Source organism: Hypanus sabinus, chromosome 9, assembly GCF_030144855.1.
Source record: "Hypanus sabinus isolate sHypSab1 chromosome 9, sHypSab1.hap1, whole genome shotgun sequence".
NCBI classification, from domain to species: Eukaryota; Metazoa; Chordata; class Chondrichthyes; order Myliobatiformes; family Dasyatidae; genus Hypanus; species Hypanus sabinus.
In genome coordinates this window covers 163402872-163425329 of record NC_082714.1, presented here as the reverse complement: position 1 = coordinate 163425329, position 22458 = coordinate 163402872, and the positions used below count along the sequence as shown (strand labels likewise).

The following is a 22458-nucleotide window of genomic DNA, read 5'->3' as shown; positions in this document are numbered from 1 at the left end:
ATACAAAAATCTAATTATACTAGCCTGCTTTAAAAAGTTACTCAATCAGCAATACAATACTCATCTAAAATTAAAAAAACTTGGATTTACAGAGCACTTTTCATGATCTACGATTACAAAGCAAAAATAAAGCATTTTCAAATGCAGTCAAACTATATATCAGGTGGTGGCATCCGTCGGTCTCGAGAGACCATGGATCTGTGCCTGGAGTTTCCAGGGCACAAGCCTGAACAGGGTTGTATGGGAGACCAGCAATTGCCCAAGCTGCAGGGCTTCCCCTCTCCAGGCCACTGATGTTGTCCAAGGGAAGGGCACTAGGACCCTTGCAGCTTGGCACCGGTGACGTCGCAGAGCAATGTGCCTTGCTCAAGGACAGAAACACGCTGCCTCAGCTGAGGCTCGAACCAGTGACCTTCAGGTTACTAGTCTGATGCCTTGCCCACTAGGCCACACGCCAACAGGTTCTAAAAACACTGTGGAACAGTAAATAATTTTCCAGAGAAGGGAGGAAATTTAGCAAACAGGGCATATAAGCTTGTTTCTAACTGTTTGGAAAGCTGACAATTTACTTTCAGGTTCCCTAAGCTATGTTTACCACAGTCCCATTTGATTCACTGGACCCTGTTCCCATCTCCCTGTAAACGCACTGGATTCATTATGAAATATATAATAATTATGAACAATAACTAATAATCAATTAATAATTAATAACAATCATTGTGAAATATATAATACTGTATAAGATATTTTAAAGATTGAACTAAAAGATATTTTGGAATATTAATAGAAAGTAGCAGCATCCAATAGTCTGTAATATCTGCTAGTTTGACACCAAAGTCCCAACCACACCTCAGATTTAATTTTGCTGTACATTCTGAAACCAAGAATTAGCCAATGATATCCTTCGCATAAAAACGAGGCAATCATTCAGCCCACTGAGTTTATACCAGCTGACAGAATTCCATTAATCACACTGACTTATTTCTCTGTAACCTCACAATGTCACATGTCTATCAACTCCACCTCAATTCTCTTACCACACACCTATTAGGTATAACTTACAATAGTCAATTACCTAACCAAAATGTCTTTGGGATGGAGGAAACTGTAGCATGACAAATTCACTTGGTGACAAGAGAAACTTGCAACATCCACAGGATCAACATGGAAATGCAAGACTTAAGTTGTGAAAACGTTGTGACACTCATTGGGACTGCTTCATTGAGTATGACAGGATGGATGATGGATGAAGTTTTCTTGACATCTAGATCTTGTGCGATATTAATACACAGCAGCCTACTCCGGACTCTGGATTGGGGATTGCCAAACGTTACGTGGATTTTCTGGCGTAGTCTGTTTTGTCATGTGCTTTTGTGATATCATTCTGGAGGAACGTTGTCTCATTTTTTAACTGCATTGCATTTGTGGTTTCTAAATAACAATAATCTAAATCTGAATATATCAATAAAGTTCTAACTAACTAGATAGAAATAAGAACTTCTTGAAGCCAGAGCAAAAGTGAATCTGGAATTCTCTAGTCAAGATGGTTGCAGAGGCTCAGTTGCTGAGAATATTCAAGACAGATTAGTTAGACAAATTAAGTGATTTGGATTAGTACAAGAAAGTTAAGAGCATTAAAAACATCAATCATGATATTTTTAGTTGGTGTAAGTCACTGTGGCACAGACAAAAAGTCGAATGACTAACCCTTTTGTCTATTTCTGACAGAACTGCGGTAAAGCAGAATAATTTTTTCCCCAATCACTTCAACACATGGATTGCAGGTTCAAAGCATGGCTCATCAACCATACCGAGAATGGCCAACTCCATTCACAAACAACTGGAGAATCTGATCATAGTCACTTATCTTGCTCACTGTGAAACACATCCGAAAGTAGCTCTGATGTAAAAGAGCTAACTAAACCAAAAGACAATTAAAAATCCATTAAAGAAAGTGCTGAGGAATCTTAAAAAGCAGACAGGATCCAGAGTAAAATTGGAAGCTATCAGCATTTCACCAGAGCATTCAGTGGGTGTAACCGTGTCCACTTATTCACTTCCAATTTTATGTCACTCATATAGCAGGACAAAAGAGAGACATTGCTGACTGCAATTGCAATATAATAAAATGATAAATGCAATTACCAAGCAAAAATCTTAAAATTCCTGCTCTAGAGGCAAATTGGTGCATGTAAAGTTCAGTGTTCTACCACTAAGATGAAAAATAGAACAAACTCATGCTTTTATTGTTCATTATTGCTAAAATGATGGGTAATATAGAAACAGTGTACTTCAGTGCCAGGAAATTACCTGCAAAAAAGGTATTAAAGAACTGCCAAGCATTTGACTCAAACAATGTAACACATCACACCAGCATAGCCCCAGAAAGCCCAACCACTAACAGTCACATGGCAAAAGACAAGCAGCATCCTAATCTGGATGCAAGAGATTTCAGTTGCTGGAATCCGGAGAAACAATTACCGGTAATCTGCTGAAGGAACTCAAAAGGTTGAGTGGCATTTGTCAGTTATGATTCATGGTTCTGACCAAAAATATCAGCTATTCCTCCCAACCTCCCCACAAAAGATGCTGGTCAACCACCGAGTTCCTGCAGCAGATTGTTTGGAGCATCCAACTGCAGCCTGGGTGGAAGGCGGGGGTTAGGCCACACTCTAGAAAGCTAGACAGCTTAGTTGTTACACTACTCAATAAACAATCCAAAGTTTTAACAAATAACATGCACAAGTTAAATTCAGTTTAATAAATGTGGAATAAAAATGTGCAGTAAAAGTAACAAGGAAAGTCATCATGCTCACTAATAGCCCACTGTATTATCCAAAAGACTTTCTTTTCTTGTCTGGTCAATGTATTTGAATCTAACCACATAATGAAATGGCCTTGCAAGCTTTGCAGTTCAAAGAGCAACTTGGGGTGCACAATAAACACTGACTTTCCCACACCTTGTATACAAGGCATTCCTCCCTCCAGGACCCAGAATACAAAGTTGTAGGAATTATCATTCTTTCCAGTAGATCTTAAACTAGTGCACACTTCAAACCGTTGGACATAATATCCTTAATGCTGCCTATCTCCTATTTCTGCAAAATCATACACTCAAGTAATCTACCTGTTCTTTCAATTTTTTCTTTCACTTTACCTGAATACTAAACCTCACCAATATCCAGAAACAGGAAATCCACGATTATTTTTCCTACATTTGTGCTCATTTTCAAAATGCTGACTGGAAGCATGTTACTTTGAAACCTATCGTTAATGATGAAAGGCCTTGATAGAGTGGATCTGGAGAGGATGTTTCCTATGGTGGGGAAGGCTGACACAGCCTCAGAACAGAGGTGCGTCCTTTTAGAACAGAGAAGAGGAGGAATTTCTTTAGTCAGAATGATGAATCTGTGGAATTCTTTGTCACAGGCAGTTGTGGAGGCAAAGCCTTTATGTATATTTAAGATAGAGGTTGATAGATTTTTGATTGGTCAGGGTATGAAGGGATATGAGGAGAAGGCAAGAGAATGGGGCTGAGAGGAAAATTGGATCAACCATGATAAAATGGCGGAGCAGATTCGATGGGCCAAATGGCCCAATTCTCCCCTTTATCTTGGGTTCTTGCCATGTATAAACACTGAGTTGGATAGGAAATATACTAAATTTTAATTTACACAATTCTGACAACAAATAAAATTAAATGTAATATAAGAATTTTCATTTTAATTTGGCATTGTTCTCTAACTCTTCTCACATTAAACTGCTTTAGGTCACTTTTTGATCCAAATTCTCCTAATGAAAATAAAGAATAAAAGCAAATGTACACAAATAAGGTACATCTAATATTCAAACTAAAGCTCTCTACAGCATCTTCCTTTCCGTAAAAATAAGCTCACATTTAAAATACTTGGAAGAGTAGTTAATATGGTGCAGTCCAGGTGACTATAATAAAAACTGGAAAAGTGGGATTAATCTAAATAGTTCATTCTTAATTAGGACCAAAATAGATCAAATGGCCTCTTCCTGTACCACAAATACCTTGATTTTTCATACACCAACTTTTCCTTTGATCTGTTCACTTGTTCAAAATTACCAAATTGGAAAATTCAGACATAGAACTGACACATTAATAACACCCTGAAAATAAAAAAGTAGCTAGAAATTACTATAAAACCAAACGACCACAGTAAAAACCCAATTGATTTGCTACTACTAATTAGCATAAGCAATCCACCATTGTTACCTGATTCTGATCTCACAGAAATTCTCGTGTACCTGCTAAAGTGAATTCAGAAACATGTAAGATACCAAAATCCAGGAATTTAGCAATTCCCATGAATTATTTCCCAAAAAATGTAATAACTAAGTTTTTTCCCTTTAAGAGTAAAACCATCCTTCATCATAACATCAAACTTCACTACCACGTCAGAGGATTGTTAGCTCATCTAACACAATGACAGCACATTTACATATTTTAATATAAGCATTCAATTTCTTCTCAACTCATAGGTTGCTCAAAACTATTTCCCAATTGTTTCCAGCTGTCATGTTATCTTATTAGTAATTAAATGCAAACAAAATCCAATTCAAAATCTTTATTCAAGTTTTTGGGAGTTGAAGTGCCTGAGTTTAGAGTCAAATAGAGGTGAACAGTAAAAGCTAGCGTCCACATCCCATGAGCGACTAAATTAAACGTTAAAAGTTGCTGAACAGATTCTGTGACAAAATAGGAAGGAAGTATACATGAGTAAGTATACTGAAAGTATGTGCTATAGCTACCATAAGCTACACAGAAGCTTTTTTTTAAAAAAAATCATACCTGAATGGAAGGATCCTACACATTCAATGGAACACCCACCCCGTCAACCATCTCTGGCAAGAATGGTTCTATCTCAGGATTCCAAAGGCATCAGTGCCTCCATGACACCCTGCCCTTACACTGGAAAGTTCAGATTCAGATTGTAAAGCTGTTTTGTGGATCACCTCAATTCAGTCCAAATCTGATCCCAGATTTCCCTTTATCATTTTAATTCTCTGCCACCTGTAGCACTTCTCCAATGAAATTCAGTGCAGCTTGATGAATAGCAATTTGTCCTTCAATTATGCATGTTACAAACTTCCAAACTTAGAATTCAACATCACCAATCACAGCCATTGAATGTTTTCCAGACTTCAACTGTTAGTATTTTTATCTTTTTCCCTTTCTTATCCAATTACCATTTTCTTTTGCCTCGTTCACTCATTTGCCATTTTCTCTTCTGTCTGCTGTCACTTTATTCAACCCTTTTGTAACGTTCACTCATTTGCCATTTTCTCTTCTGTCTGCTGTCACTTTATCCAACCCTTTTGTAACTACATGCTATTTCTGTGCCTCTGCACTCCTCAAACCTAGTTGATAAGAATCTGAATGGTTCCTTCATTTCTAGTACCTTCTACTTTTATTGTAATATTTTTCTACTTTAAATTTGCATTTGATTGTTTTGTATGTCTCCCCTCACCCCCCGAGGTACAATACTGCAATTTCCCTCCACTGAACCTGGAAAAAAGCACTGTTTGACAACACTATCAATCCTTCTGAACACAGGACAAACACTATCAGGCCAACACTATTATTATGTTTAAGTGCCCCTTAATCTAAATTAAAACCAATCACTAATACAAATCCATTCTATAAACGTCATGGGAAGCAAAAGTGCAGATGCTGGAACAAAAGCAAGTGTTTTTGGTCAGACAAGAAACAGCTGTGGAAAAAGAAACCAGTTAACATTTTGGGTCAGGAACTTGCTCAGAACAGCTGAGGAAGGGTTCCTGACTCAACATGTGGACTGGTGTGTGGATAAGAAATGCACATAATTTGAGTTCTAACACAAATGAAAAGCAAAATGAGGAAAATAGTCAGTGGTAATGAACTTTGGGCTAGGACGTTGAACTACTACAGATACTGCAGTAATAAATAGGATCTGACATGACAATAGTGTGCCCTTTAATCAATTTTGGACTTGGCAAATCCACAAAAAGGTATTGTGACATCAAGCAAATATAGGGGCTGGATATACAAGTTAACCAGTATCTGTGAGAAGAGCAAGAACCACACTAACAGCTATCAGGTTTAGAATGATACGAAAATTGGGCAGTGTAGGGTAAGCAAGATAGATGTCCTCACTTAAGTACATCCATCCATAATTTGAATTAACCCATCATTATAAAACAGAATTTTCATATTTTTCAGACAATCAAAAGGCTTTCATCACAGATGAGTTTGCTTGACCAAATGTTTGTAGTTTGAAAGTGCAGCTTATAAAAGGATGGGGGAAAAAACACTGATCTCAATTGCCACTTGGTACACAAAAATATAAAGTTGTTCACATGCTAACTTAGAGGAGTTCAGTTATAATTGCACTGAAGGTAGCTTTACACTATTTTTTTCAGCAAAGCACATCTTGGTTCAGCAAGGCCTACAAAAGGACATGCCAAGAGCAGTACCAAGCATTCTTAAATGATGAGGCTCCTAGTTAGTGAAGCTGCAATATATATGCACAACAAAAAATGTCATGCTATCTCACAACAAATAGATCAGACTGAAGATCTACAGGTCCCTCATCTAGTTATGAAAGATAATAGATAACTGAATAATTAACAAAAGGAGAGGTAGCTAGCTCCATGAAGACCTCCATCCTCAACAATACTATGGTCCAGCATATGACTGCTGAAGAAAGGGCTGAAGCGGATGTTCAGCCCAACTGGCAAACAGCTGATCCATCTCAAACTCAAGATACCTGCCCCCCAGAGAAGCCAGTGTGCAACAAATCTGATTCAACAAAACCAACAGCTGAAGTCCTGGCTGTTGTACTTTAGGTCAAAAGCTCAGATGCTGCCTAGGTTGGACAATTTCAATTAAGGAGAGGCTGGATTTGTTTTACTTGCAATTGAGGAGACTAGGCAGAGAGTTAATTGAAGAGATACAAAAGTTGAGGGGCAGAAATAAGGTGAGTAGTGTTTTCTCTTAATGGCGTCTAAAATCAAAGAGGAGTAAGACAGTTGGATGGAATCTAAGGATTTTTTTTAAAAACCACAAGGGTGGCTGCAATCTGGAATGCATTACCTGAGGAGGTAGATACCCTGACATTTAAAAAGGATCTGGATGAGCATCTGAACCACAAGACTACAGACCAAAGGGTGGTAAATGGGGTTAGTGATGGTGGGTACAGGATGGTCATCATGGTGTGCTGAAAGATTTATTTAAATGTGCTGTATGGCTCCATGACTCTGGATACCGTAAAGACTATGAAATCAGATAACAATACAGCTATTGTACAGAATATGCACACTCAGGACTAAAAGGTGCATCTGGATAAGCAGTTCTCATGTAGTTATAACACACCTAAAAAACAATAATCTGGAAAACTGACCAGTTATATCTTATTCATATAAAGCAGGATGAATCCTTTCCAAACGCCACCCAAACAACTCTCTATCACTGCATCAGGATAGGTTTCTTTAAACTTTTTAAATCTTAAATTAACCAAAGTAAAATTAAATTATTATTCTCAGTCAGGATGTATTCTAGCCTTTCTGTGCCTACTCATGCCAGAAAGCTTTGTTCCCCCTCTAAAGATATATTCTATATTTTAGAACATAACACGATATAGACCTTTGTAAATTGATTTTGCATTAGTCCTCCAAAGGATACAATTATATGATACAGTATCCATCAATCCTTTTCTCACTAATGGTTAACACTTGTTAATACCTACATATGGGAATTTAAATATACAATATTGCCTGACTTTGAAATATAAAGTACTCATCCTTTCGCACCAGAAGATTCCCATTTCTGATTTGGACAGTCGGCTTTGTAAAAAAATTGACACAAAAGTGTTAGAAACCTAGAAAACAGACAGCGCAATACAGGCCCTTCAGCCCACAAAGCTGTGCTGAACATCTCTTTACCTTAGAACTACCTAGGCTTATCCACAGCCCTCTATTTTTCGAAGCTCCGTGTACCCATCCAGGAGTCTCTTAAAACACCCTATCGTTTCCGCCTCCACTGCTGCCGGCAGCCCATTCCACGCACTCACCACTCTCTCCTTAAGATAAACTTACCCCTGACACCTACTTCCAAGCTATGCCCTTTCATGCTAGCCACTTCAGTCCCAGGAAAAAGCCCCTGACTATCCACATGATCAATGCCCCTCATTACCTTGTACACTTCTATCAGGTTACCTCTCATCCTCCATTGCTCCAAGGAGAAAAGGCCGAGTTCCCTCAATCTTTTCTCATAAGGCATGCTCCTTAATCCAGGCAACATCCTTGTAAATCTCCTCTGCACCCTTTCTATGGTTTCTACGTCCTTCCTGTAGTGAGTCGACCAGAACTGAGCACAGTACTCCAAGTGGGGTACTGTGTTGTTAGATGCTGTCTATTTGAAACATCCCTGCCACCATCACTTCATATAAAATCTTTAGATCTTGTTCAAATCTATAATATACCCAGAAAAAGGAAATGAGCATAATTGTAGAATACACTTATCTTTTGATATGCCTTTTCCATTTTTGTTTTTTTTTCAGGGGGAGGGGATTTGGGGATTGATTATTGTGCTGCTGTTCTTTTCTTTCCTGGTTTCATGGCTATCCGGAGAGGAATTTCAGAGTTGTAGATTTTGGTAATAACTTAGCCTTTGAACTTGGACAGGTACATGGATAGGAAAGGTTTAGAGGGATATGGGCCAAATGCAGGCAAAAGGGAGTAGTGCATATGTATTCCATTGGGCTTAAGGGCCTACTTCTGTTTTGCTTTGTTCAATTATCCACAATCCCAGGTTTAAAGCCTTCCTCATTTCATAACTGCATCAAACATTCATATTCTGACAAGCCAAAATTCATGGCATTCATAGCAAAATTTCACTCACCCGATAAGAGGAATTGGCATCATGGGTAGATTTTCTGGCTAGCAACAGTTTTTTTGCCATTGAGCATCTTTTGATCACAAAGGATCCCACCAATCCAGTTTAAGAACAATGCGTTCCACTCTTAGCAGGGAGGCTACACAGTATCCACGCCAGCATCACCAAGCTCCAAAACAGTTACTTCACCCAAGCCAATACCTCCACCCATTAAACCACACTACTACCGCTGCTTTAGCATTTCCTGTCAGATTCACCCATGTACAGATACTCCTGCATCTTTCCATCACTTTATGTACATAAAATCTATGTATACAAGCTATCTTATGTGCTTATATTTATTGCATTTTTATATTTTTTATGCTTATTGTAATTTTCAATGCTGCATTGGACCAGAATAACAATCATTTTGTTTTTCTTTACTCCTGGGCACTGAAGAAAGATAAACAGTCTTAAATATACTCAAAAGACCCAACTGCTTCTTTATCCATACTCTCTCAACTCCAGTATCAAACTTCAGGTTGAACAAACTCATCTTCCAAAAAAGTTAAGGTTATTATTTCTAATCTTGCCACAAAATTTACTGTTTTGCCATCCTCTCTGCATTCTTCAGCAATCAGCAATACTTCTCTCCCATGCTCTTCATTTCTTTGGTCTAATCTACTGTTGACATCAACACTTTAGGCAAGGTTGTCAAAGCCCAGAAGCTTTGAAAAGTTAAACTCTTCCTAAAGTTCTTTTGCAGCTACCCAGATGTCTCAAATAAAAACCAAGCTGTTCTTGAGCTCTGTTTGACTGAAATGTTTCAGATCAAGGAAAGGAGTCAATTACCTAGTACTGCAATGTAGTAATTTGTTGAATGGTTTCATTTTTTTTATGGAACAAATTTTGCTTTTATTGTTAGGCTTTCAATTTGGACAGGAAAGTCAATAAACTGAGATGCAAAGAAAAGTTGAGCGCATCTATTTGTAGTTTCTAATCTCAGAATATGTCATATGTTACAAAACAGGTGGCCCCCGTTTTTTGAACGTTCACTTTACGACAGCTTGCTGTTACAAAAGACCTACATTAGTACCTGTTTTTGCTATCCAAAGAGGATTTTCGATTTTACGAAAAAGACACCCGCTTTATACATGTTTACCTCGAGAAAGACTACCATGACCGTGAAGCTTTGTGCAGGCAGTTGTGTGGCAATGCATGTACAAGCTTATGCATGTACGTACGTAGGCATGTATGTGCACATGCGTGTACATGCCAATTTTTTTTCTCCAAAACAATTTTGGCTCGCTGTCTTCCCGATTTTGATAAGTGAAACTACACTATACATACAATATTTCTACTTTATATAGGCTATATATTATCATATCATTCCCTCTTTTAGTACATGTTAGTGTTATTTTAGGTTTTATGTGTTGCTTGATTTGGTAGTTTATTTTTTGGGTGTGGGAACGCTCAAAAAATTTTCCACATAAATTAATGGTAATCGCCTCTTTGCTTTATGCCATTTCGGCTTACGAACTGTTTCATAGGAATGATCTACCTTCGGATAGCGGGGGGGGTGGGGGGGGGAGAGGGGGAGCCTGTATGCCAACAAAGTTCAGAAAATACTAATAAAGCATCTTCCACTAAGAACACTGCAAGCAAAGTCTTTGAATATTTTTAAGGCAGAGTTAGTTCAACACTTGACAATTGTCATGAGAAGGCAGTCATGATTTAATGGAATTGAATGGCATCTGCTCCCAATGTGCAAGTCTGGGGTTCTAAGATATATTAAATTCTCTGCTTCAAGCTCTATGGAGGATAAGAGAAATACAAAATAGTTAAAGAGTGAGGAAAGTTCAATACAAATTAATGCTGTTCTTGTTCATTAACAGGTTAAGATAGTATGGTTAACATGTAAAGGAGGAATACAAACTCTCACAGATGAGCAAGTTATGACTGAATGCAGGAATTACAGGGAAAGTTTGATCTCCTCGAAGTCCAGTTTTAAATACAGTCGGCCCTCCTTATCCGCGAATTCAACCAACCGCAAATCACCAAAACCGGAAGTGCTCTTCCAGCACTTGTTGTTCGAGCATGTACAGACTTTTTTTTCTTGTCATTATTCCCTAAACAATACAGTATAACAACCATTTTACATAGCATTTACATTGTATTAGGTATTATAAGTAATCTAGAGATGATTTAATGTATACAGGAGGATGTGTGTGGGTTATCGTGGATCGGGATCGAAAAAAATTGGAAATTCTCTTACTAAGTTGGAACAGGTACATCCGGTATTATTTAGCGTCAGTTAGTGAAATGTTTGTCTTAGTACATATTATATATTTTACCTTTCTATATATATAAAACACTTAAGAACGTCTGTTTCAGCGCCAGGCTCAGGAACAGAAGTTCCCGAGTTCGATCTAGTGACAGATTGCTTCCAAGTGCACTCTTCACCATGCCGGTTTGATGTGGAGGATCAAAAACCCAAAACCCAATAATTAAACCACTGTGTTACTTAGTAATAACTGTAGCTTTCATCAGGGTCTGGGGTTCCGCTGGGTCCTAAGGTCCAGACAGGTTAAATAAGGGACTTGAGCATCCGCGAAGGATCCCAGAACCAATCCCTCGCGCATAAGGAGGGTCAACTGTATATGCCAATTCTCTTTTTGGAACTCCTTTATATGAAATTTATATTTGGATACATGTCTTAAGAGATGAATGGCTGGATCCACATCACATTTTGGTCCATTCTCAGTTAAGTTTAAGTTATCACTCCTAACACTATACAAGATCATAGTAACAATCTTAACCAGGGGTAAACAATTAAGTCAGGTGTGACAAGCATACCCAAGCAACCTTTCAATACGGTAAGAGGCTTAGAGGCAATGGTGTGTTCTAAGAAACACATGCCATTAAACTTTAATGAATCAAAAGCAAAAGAGGAAATAGCACTAGATATTGTATAAAAATTGGTCAAAATCCGTTCTCTGCAAGTCAGCAACAGTTTTTAATTTGTTTTCTCTACACATACAGCAGAGTAATCATAACACTGCTGTTAATAAGGCAGTTAATTAAAAATCACAACCCAAGTAACTGCTTCACAATAAAAAGGAACGCTCTGTTAACTTTCCAAACACTTAGTAAAGTGAGAATAAATGGCTTTAACCATAAAGAAGCAACATCAAACAGCAAATATGGATCTCACTGGTACAAATATTTCAAAGGTTTTCTCCCTACTTGGCATACTTTCGAATATTTTATCATCCTTTGCAACCAAGTGTTTATCTCCTTGCAACAAAACTCAAAACTGTTGGCAATCTTGAACTTTACAAGATTAGCGCAAGGCCATGCATTAACGCCACTACAAGAATGCATATTTCCATCTAAAAAAGTTCATGCACTGCCAGAATCCAAACACAAACCTTTGAAGAATGTAGATTCAAAGCTTCATACACTCTTACATAGACTTCCTCATAATTCTCCATAAGGCAGTCAAAACTCTGCTGTCAATGGCCTAACTCACACCATCTTGTTCAAAGCAAATTTATTATCAAAGCATATATCACCATATACAACACACAGGTTTATTTTCTTGTGGGCATTCACAGTAAATACAAAGCAACACAATAGAATCGATGAAAAACTGCAAAGACGGACAACAACCAACGTCCAAAGGATAGTTACATTATGCAAATACAAAACAGGAAAATATATTAATGAATAAATATTGAAAGCATGGGTTGTAGAGTTCTTGAAAGTGAGTCCATAGGTTATGGAATCATTTCAGTGTTGGGGTGAGTGAAGTTATCCAGTCTGGTTCCATAGTCTGATGGTTCAGGGAAAATAACTATCCCTAAACCTGGTGATGTGGAATCCAAGAGTCCTGTACCTCCTTCCTGACGGCAGCAGACAGGGAGCATGGCCTGGAAGATGGGGGCTTCTTGATGATGGATGCTGCTTTCCTGTGACAGTGTTCCTTGTTAATAGGGGGGCATACCTGTAAGGATTGATCTGTATCCACTACTTTTTATAGTCCCCCCCCCCCCCCCACTATTTAAGAGCTTTGGAGCTTGCATACCAAGCCATGATCCAACCAGTCAGTATACTCTCAACTGCACATCTATAGAACTTTGTCAATTTTTTTGATAACATGCCGAATCAGAATTGGGTTTAATATTATTGGCAAATGTCGTGAAATTTGCTGCTTTAATGCAGCAATGCAATATATTAAAAAATCTACAAAATTCAGGCTCCTGTACCACCACCTTGATAGTAGCAATGAGAAGAGGTCCTGGGTGATGAAGGTCATTAATGACAGATGCCGCCTTCTTGAGGCATTGCCTTTTGAAGGTGTCCTCCATGCTGAAGAGGCTAGTGCCTATGATGGAGCTGGTTGAGTTTACAACCACCTGCAGTACCCTCCATACCACATGGTGAAGCTTTCCACTGTGCATCTGTAGAAATCTGCAAGGGTCTTTAGTGACATACCAAGTCTCCTCAAACTCTACTGAAATATAGTCACAGTAATGCCTTCTTTGTAATTGCTTGAATATGCTGGGCCCAGGATAGATCCTCAGAGATGTTGACAGCTTGCTTTCTTATTTATTAAATTTTAGAAATGACAAAGAATAAATGGAATAGTAAAATAGTAAGAAAGATAATATTAACCCTCCCCCCCCCCTTAACCCTTATCTAAAGAAAAAAAAAGAAGAGAAAGATTGCCTGGATATTGCAGGATCCCCACATGCTCCATGGAGTTCAAAATAATTTTGATATTTATTTTTTACTTTCCCCAATTACTATAATTTTATCTTCAAAGGACCTATGTATTTAATCCTATCTTTTGTACGTATGGGAGCCAAATTTTCAAAAATATATCATATTCATTTCTTAAATTATACATAATTTTTTCAAGTGGAATACAACTATTTCATTAGTCCAACGATCCATAGTTAAATATAAATCAGATTTCCAACTAACTGCGATAAGTTTTTTTGGCTACTGCCAATGCAATTTTTATAAATTTTTTCTGATACTTGTTCAATTTAAGTTTCGGTATTGTCCCTTCAATGTTTCCTAATAAAAATAATAGTGGACTATGTGGGAGTTGTACTCAGATGTTGACAGCTTGAAATTTGAAACAGTTGATCCATCAATGATGACTGCCCTTCCTGAAGTTCACAATCAACTCTTTGGTCTTAATGTCATTGAGTGCAAGATTGCTGTGACACCAGTCAGCCAGCTGATCTATCTCACTCCTATACACCACCTCACTACTGCAGGCCAAATCAAAGATGATGATGAATCGGTATATATGAGGGAGATTGAGAATATGTCCGAATGGTGCTGTTATGAGTGATGGACAGACCTGATGGACAATGGGGTGCAGAGTTAACCATTCCCAACCCCCCCCCCCGAGAACTATGAACTATTACTGTTGCTATGCTGCTCATGTGAGAGAGAGAGAGAGAGAGACTGTTGATTTACTGTATTTTGACTCTTCCTGGATTATTTACCTTCCAATACAAGGACTTTACTTTGCTCATTAACATTCCTCAGGAGATAGCAGGAGTGGCCTGATTTGATGGACACAGTCATTCAGAGTTGATGGATAGCTGAGATCCCGTGAGTGGGGATAAAAGACAGGTCTGGAGAGACACCCTTCAGACACACCAGTGGACACTGACTGAGTGTTGGGAACCCACAGAAAGGTGGGGGTTTCGGAGACCAAACCAGGAGATCGGTCAGTAAAGCTCACAGTGTTACAGCAGGGCCGCTGGGGACTTGTGTGTGTGTCCACTCATGCCAGAGTGAGGAGTCCACCACAGAAGAATGGTCTAGCTGAAGACCAGAGGGGTCATAACTGAACGACCACGACACGACAGATTAAGAAAGCCACAAAAGGTTTGCCTGCCGCAGCTGTTGCTGTTACATCTCGCTTGCGCTCTCTCTCCCCAATGATTTCAATACAACAACCATAACTACCTCAGCATTTATGAACTGAACTCTATACTTTCCTATGACAATTCATTTACCCCTAGACATCAATAGAGCTTGTTTATAATTGATTATTATTATTCCTACACTTTTAGGTTTATTACTGCTAACTTGTTTTATATGTATATTTGCATTTTTGATATTGTATTGTGTAGTTTACTAATAAACACCTTTAGTTTTGGTACCTCCAGACTCCAACGGATTCTTCTTTCTCTGCTGGTCAGACACCCAGTTACGGGGTACGTAACAAATTGGGGCCTCGTCTCCGGGATTTGATTACCAAATTGGGGGGGGTGGGCCAGTGAATCGGGATAAAAGTCCCTTATCTGATCTGATTGTGTGGATAACCAGACGGGAAACCAGCAGAGATGGAAATTGACAAATTTTTAAAAGACCCGACTTCGGGGGCATTAGAGGATGCCAGGAAGGTGGAATTGGTGAGCGTTGCAGAATGGTTAAATCTCTCTATGGTGAAATCATTGATGAGCAAGTTGGATATACAGAGAGCAATAGCTGTGTATTATGTATCAGAGGGTGTGTTCACGTCGGATGTACTGGACCTGTTCCCTGAGAAAAAAACAGTCAAGGGCGAGCTTCAGATACAGATAGAAAGATTAAGGTTGGCTGCGGAGAAGGAGGAAACGGAGCATGAGCTCCAGATAAAGGAGACAGAAGCTGCAAGGCAGAGAGAAGAAGCTGATAGGCAGAGGGAGGCCAGAGATAAAGAGACACAGTTTGCACTGGAAATGGAGAGGTTAAAGGCATCGCAGGGAAGAGACCGGGTTGCAAACCCAAATGAGGGGTTCAAGATTGGTCAGGAGATCCAGTTGGTACCTCCATTCGAGGAGATGAATGTCAATAAGTTCTTCCTTCATTTTGAGAAAGTGGCTGTGAATCAGAACTGGCCGAAGGGGAAATGGGCTGTTCTGTTACAGAGCGTACTTAGGGGGAAGGCTCAACAAGCATATTCGGCATTGTCTATGGATGAGTCTAAGGATTACGAGGAAGTAAAAAGGGCTGTATTGAGGAGTTACTAGTTGGTGCCAGAGGCATACTGGCAAAAGTTGCGGAACTTGAGAAAGCCGTGGAATCACACGTATTTACAGTTTGCCCATGAGATGCAAATGTATTGTGAACGTTGGTGCACCTCAAAAGGGGTCGTTGGAGATTATGATAAACTGTTAGTTAATACTGATGGAGCAGTTCAAAGGTTGTATCCCTGAGAGTATGAAGACGTACCTGGATGAGAAGGAGACGATGACTCTGTGACTGCCAAATTGTGACGAGTGACTGTGACGAGTATGGCTTAACTCACAAAACAAAGTTTTCCCTAAATAAGAGCTACCAGAAAGGCAGTAGGGACAGTAGAGAAAGCCCACTGGCTAAGGCAGAGAATAAGCCAGGAGCTACTGGAAAAGGTGAGGAGTAGAAAAAACAGGCTGGCAGGAAGGTTCCCAACTTCACGTGTTATAATTGTGGGAAAGCAGGTCTTATAGCATCTAAGTGCTTTGCTCCGAAGAAGGAGACAGGAAAAGGAAAAACAGTAGTCCCGACTGGTTGCATTGAGTCGGTCAACAGATCGATGGGGAAGGCAAAGTTAGATAGAGCACAAGAGGGGCGTGAGAAGTTTATCTCAGAAGGGACGGTGTCTGTGAAGGAAGGAGAAACCCCAGTTCCAGTGCGGATCTGGAGAGATACTGGGGCTGATCAGTCGTTGATTCTAAGGAATACGTTAGACTTCGGTCCTGAGACTGAGACTGGGGAGGTTGTGTTGAGGTATCGGAAAAGGACCGAGGCCGAACCTTTGCACAGGATGTTTCTCAAATGTGACCTGGTATCTGGACAAGTCGAAATAGGGGTGCGGTCAAAACTTCCGATGGATGGTGTGGACGTCCTACTTGGTAACGATCTGGCAGGTGGTGATGTGTATTCAGCAGTGAAGCTGACAAGCCTGTAAGTGCTGAGGACCCACCCACAGATTCCAAGATATATCCTGCACGTGCAATAACTCGCAGCATGTCTAGAAAGGCGGCTGAGACAGGAACCCGTTTGAATGAGTCTAGTGTTGATTTAGCAGAGACATTTTTACTGACCCTGTACCAGGAAGGGTTAGAGGATGGTAAAATGGAGAATAGTGGAGTTAAGACGAAGCAGATTTAGTGTTGTCAGGGAACAAAATTTTGAACCTGATTCGTAAGATACCCCTAGGTGGACACTTAGGAGTGAGGAAGGAATTTATGGAGGCACAGATTAAAGATGAGAAACAGATGGGGCAGTTAGAAGGTCCAGGGTTGGACACGGATGATCTGTCTGGCTTGACAGAGCTGTTTTCAGTTGAAGAAGAGTGTTCCCGATGATGTAAGGGTAGTCAATAGAAACAATAGAAAATAGGTGCAGGAGTAGGCCATTCAACCCTTCGAGCCTGCACCGCCATTCATTATGATCATGGCTGATCATCCAACTCAAAACCCTGTACCTGCTTTCTCTCCATACCCCCGATCCCTTTAGCCACAAGGGCCATATCTAACTTCCTCTTAAATATAGCCAAAGAACCGGCCTCAACGGTTTCCTGTGGCAGAGAATTCCACAGATTCACCACTCTCTGTTTGAAGAAGTTTTTCCTCATCTCGGTTCTAAAAGGCTTCCCCTTTATCCTTAAACTGTGACCCCTCGTTCTGGACTTCCCCAACATCGGAAACAATCTTCCTGCATCTAGCCTGTCCAATCCCTTTAGAATTTTATACGTTTCAATAAGATCCCCCCTCAATCTTCTAAATTCCAGTGAGTATAAGCCTAGTCAATCCAGTCTTTCTTCATATGAAAGTCCTTCCATCCCAGGAATCAATCTGGTGAACCTTCTCTGTACTCCCTCTATGGCAAGAATGTCTTTCCTCATATTAGGAGACCAAAACTGCACACAATATTCTAGGTGCGGTCTCACCAAGGCCTTGTACAACTGCAGTAGAACCTCCTTGCTCCTGTACTCAAATCCTTTTGCTATGAATGCCAACATACCATTTGCCTTTTTCACCGCCTGCTGTACCTGCATGCCCACCTTCAATGACTGGTGTACAGTGACACCCAGGTCTCATTGTATCTCCCCTTTTCCTAATCAGCCACCGTTCAGGTAATAATCCTGTTCTTGCAACCAAAGTCCTAGACGAAAAGGATGCCACTACCTTGAGGGAGCAGACGAGGTTGTTTTAACCCGCAAAGTTGAGTTTACTCCAGATGGGAGTTGCCCAGAGAGTAACTGGAAGCATCAGGGGAACTTAGAATTTGAAAAAGGGACTGGTATTGAAAGCCTAGGAGAGGCAGATGTCCCGTTTGCTTGAGTTCAGGATGTGAAGGATGTGGAGTCAGAGGGTACTGAACCTAGTGTTGAAGCTCAGGAAAAGTCTGAGGTATCTGATTTAGTTGAAAAGGAATGCAATCCTTTTGGGTCAGATAGACTTGGTTCAGTGAAGAAAGGGTTAACCATGGCACCAGTAGAAAGTGAGAATTCTCAGTCACTTGTGTTAAAAGGTAGTGAGGAGATGAAAGCTGGTGATGTGAATATTATTGAAGGGAAAGGGAAAAGTATTGTTCCTAAACTTTTGAATAAAGAAAATTTAAAGTCGGGTTTGGTTTCAGAACTGTTAATTAAAGTGAAGGGACCGTTAGCTGAACAGTGGTTTGTTAACAAGGTGCTTGTGAATCAATTACAGTTTGTTTTGGAATTTAAGGATAAACAACTTGGTGATGTTGTTCAAGGATGTGAGTTGGAGAGGGAGAACTTAAGTCTTGTTTTGACCAAGAGGGATCACCTGCAGATGTTAAACGAGAAACTAATAGAATTGAAGGTCCTGAAGATAAAATTAATGACTTGCTTAAAATTAATCAGTGGTTTGGAAGTTCAGCAAATGGGCTTAGTTTGGAAAACATTGGTGATAAGCTAGCTCATTGGAAAGGAGTCTGTGAAGGCCTATTCCAAGCCGGTGAGCAAGCTAACCATGTGAGAGTTAAGTGGAAAAGAAGCAAAGGGTTGACCAAATGCCACTTTGAATAACAGGATCTGGTTTTGCGGGAATTTGATTTTTTTTTGAACAAAGAATGTGAATAATAAAGATAAAAACACCATGGAAGATTGACTATTTGAATGTTAAGTTTAAAAGTAAAATAGAGATCAGTATTTGCAGACTTCTGTAATATACTACATTATAATCACATGTATTAGTTCACACTTTGCAATATACATCTAAGCTAAGAACACAACCCATTGGTATTCTTGGCTAACATGAAAAATAAAAATAGGTTATTAAGTTGGAGTCTGTTGTTACAGGAATTCGATATTAAAATACAACATGTAAAGGGGAGTGAGAATATAATTGCTGACTGTTTATCCAGATATTGATTTGAAAGTGTACTTGTATTATTCTTGTAGTTAAGACCACTTCTGTATTTAGTTAAATTCTGTAATATGCTTTATTAGTTAATATTCACCCTGGTGAAAATTCCCAGAAGGATGGGGGTGTTATGAGTGATGGACAGACCTGATGGACAATGGGGTGCAGAGTTAACCATTCCCAACCCCCCCCCCCCGAGAACTATGAACTATTACTGTTGCTATGCTGCTCATGAGAGAGAGAGAGAGATGAAACACAGGCAAGAACATCTGCTACAGATAAGAGGTAGAGAGAGAGAGACTGTTGATTTACTGTATTTTGACTCTTCCTGGATTATTTACCTTCCAATACAAGGACTTTACTTTGTTCATTAACATTCCTCAGGAGATAGCAGGAGTGGCCTGATTTGATAGACACAGTCATTCAGAGTTGATGGATAGCTGAGATCCCATGAGTGGGGATAAAAGACAGGTCTGGAAAGACACACCAGTGGACACTGACTGAGTGTTGGGAACCCACAGAAAGGTGGGGGTTTCGGAGACCAAACCAGGAGATCGGTCAGTAAAGCTCACAGTGTTACAGCAGGGCCGCTGGGGACTTGTGTGTGTGTCCACTCATGCCAGAGTGAGGAGTCCACCACAGAAGAATGGTCTAGCTGAAGACCAGAGGGGTCATAACTGAACGACCACGACACGACAGATTAAGAAAGCCACAAAAGGTTTGCCTGCCGCAGCTGTTGCTGTTACATCTCGCTTGCGCTCTCTCTCCCCAATGATTTCAATACAACAACCATAACTACCTCAGCATTTATGAACTGAACTCTATACTTTCCTGTGACAATTCATTTACCCCTAGACATCAATAGAGCTTGTTTATAATTGATTATTATTATTCCTACACTTTTAGGTTTATTACTGCTAACTTGTTTTATATGTATATTTGCATTTTTGATATTGTATTGTGTAGTTTACTAATAAGCACCTTTAGTTTTGGTATCTCCAGACTCCAACGGATTCTTCTTTCTCTGCTGGTCAGACACCCAGTTACAGGGTACATAACAGCGCCACCAGAACAACCTCAATCTCAATATCAGCAGGTCATCAATATCATCTGTGCAAACTTCTAAGGAAGTAGAGATCCTGCCTTGCCTTCTTTGTAACAGCAGTTACCTGTTGGATCCAGGATAAATCCTTTGAAATAACACCAAGGACTTAAAAGTTGCTAACTCCTTCTCCCTCTGATCTCGAGACCACTGCTTCCTCCACCTGTAGTCAATAATCATCTCTTTAGATTTGCTGACAATGAGTGAGAAGTTGTGTTGTGGCACCATTCAGCCAGATTCTCAACCTCCCTCATGTATGCTGATTCAGCAACACCTTTAATTTAGCCCACACAACACTAAAATAGGGCAATTGCCAGAAGTATACTAAGCACACAACTTTGTAGTTCATCTATACTGATGGTGATTGTGGAGGATACTGTTGCCAATCTGAACAGACTGGGGTCTACAGGTAAGGATCCAGTTGCACAAGGTGATATTAGACAGACAGACATACTTTATTGATCCCGAGGGAAAATTGGGTTTCATTACAGCCACACCAAGAATAGTGAAGAAATATAGCAATATAAAACCATAAATAATTAAATATTAATAAGTTAATCATGCCAAGTGGAAATAAGTCCAGGACCAGCCTATTGGCTCAAGGCGTCTGACATTCCGAGGGAGGAGTTGTAAAGTTTGAAGCCAAGATCTTGAAATTTATTGATTAATTTTGAGGGGATAACATTGAATGCAAAGCTCAGATCAACAGTTCTTGTGGCTCAGATTATCGATAACAGTCCTCTGAAGATCCTCAAGATGCCTAACATCAGTCCTGTTTAATTATAAGGTATTCTAAGGAACAAAATATAGATTTAATTGGTAACTTTAATGTCAGAGAAATGTATACAATTTACATCCTGAAATTTTCTTTCCTTCGCAAGCATCCACGGGAAAAGGAGTGTCCCAAAGAATGAATGCAGCTAAATATTAGAACCCCAAAGCCCCCCAACCTCCCCATGCATAAGCAGCAATGAACCCCCTCCCTCACCAGCCAAAAAGCATCAGCACCCCCACCCCCACCAAGCACAAGTGTGCAGCAAAGCACCAATAAAGACAGACCTGCAGTACCCCAAAGACTACTCATTCAGCTGGTATTCAACATACCACAGGCTCTCTTCTAATAAGGGAAAGAGATGACCTTGTTTTCACAGCAAAAAGGGAGACATAACAAAGCACCTCGCTGATTTATGGTGTTAAAAGTCTATTGTGTGCTTTTTCCAAGCTCTGTGCCCAAAGTAATTGGATAGACAGGGCCCGATTAGTTGTAATCAACATGGCTTTGTGTATGGTAGGCCATACCTAATCAATCATATAGAGTTCTTCGAAGAGTGACCGAGAAGGTTGAAGAAAAATCAGAACAGGATTCTCTGTCAACTTTAGCAAGGCCTTTGACAAAGTCCTGCATGGGTGGCTGGCCAAAAAGTTAATGTTCTTTGCCATTCAGGATGAGTAGACAATTGGATGCAATATTGGCTTATTGAGAGGAGACAAACAGAAGTAGTAGGTGGCTCTTTCTCTGACTGGAAGCTGTGACCAGTGGTGCACTGCAGAGATCAGTGCTGGGTTTGCTGTTGTTTATCATCTACAACACATTAATGATTTTGAAGACAATGTAGATGACACGATTACTGGGGAATACAGAGCAGAGCATGTCCGGAGTTAGCATACTCCAATGAAGCTGTACAAAGTGCTGCTGAGACACAAGTTAGAGTACTGTGTCCAATTTTGGTCACCTGACAGGAAAGATGTCAATAAGGTTGAAAGAATGCAGAGAAAATTTGCAAGGATGTTCCCAGAACTTGAGTTATAGGTTAAGTTTGACTAGATTAGGACTTGGACTTTATTCCCTGGAGTTTAGGAAAATGAAAGAAGAACTTAGAAGTTTCTGTGCTGTGCTGTTCTATAACTGTTTTAACTAAATTCAAAGTCCTTTACAAACAATTGTTTTATTTATACTTCCCATTCTTTAAACTGGCAAATTTTTTATTATTCCTTATATAGTTGCCTACCCTGCATTGTATTGAATGCTGACTGTCTGATGCATCAGACTTAACTCATTTAGGTAATGATTAGTTTCTATCAGT

The 22458-nt window shown here is 39.6% G+C and overlaps 1 protein-coding gene across 9 annotated transcripts in view; it reads right to left on the bottom strand.

Annotated features, from left to right (window-relative positions):
- LOC132400001 (death-inducer obliterator 1-like) overlaps window positions 1-22458 on the bottom strand; it is a 132689-nt gene that overhangs the window by 86986 nt on the left and 23245 nt on the right. The window lies entirely within an intron of this gene.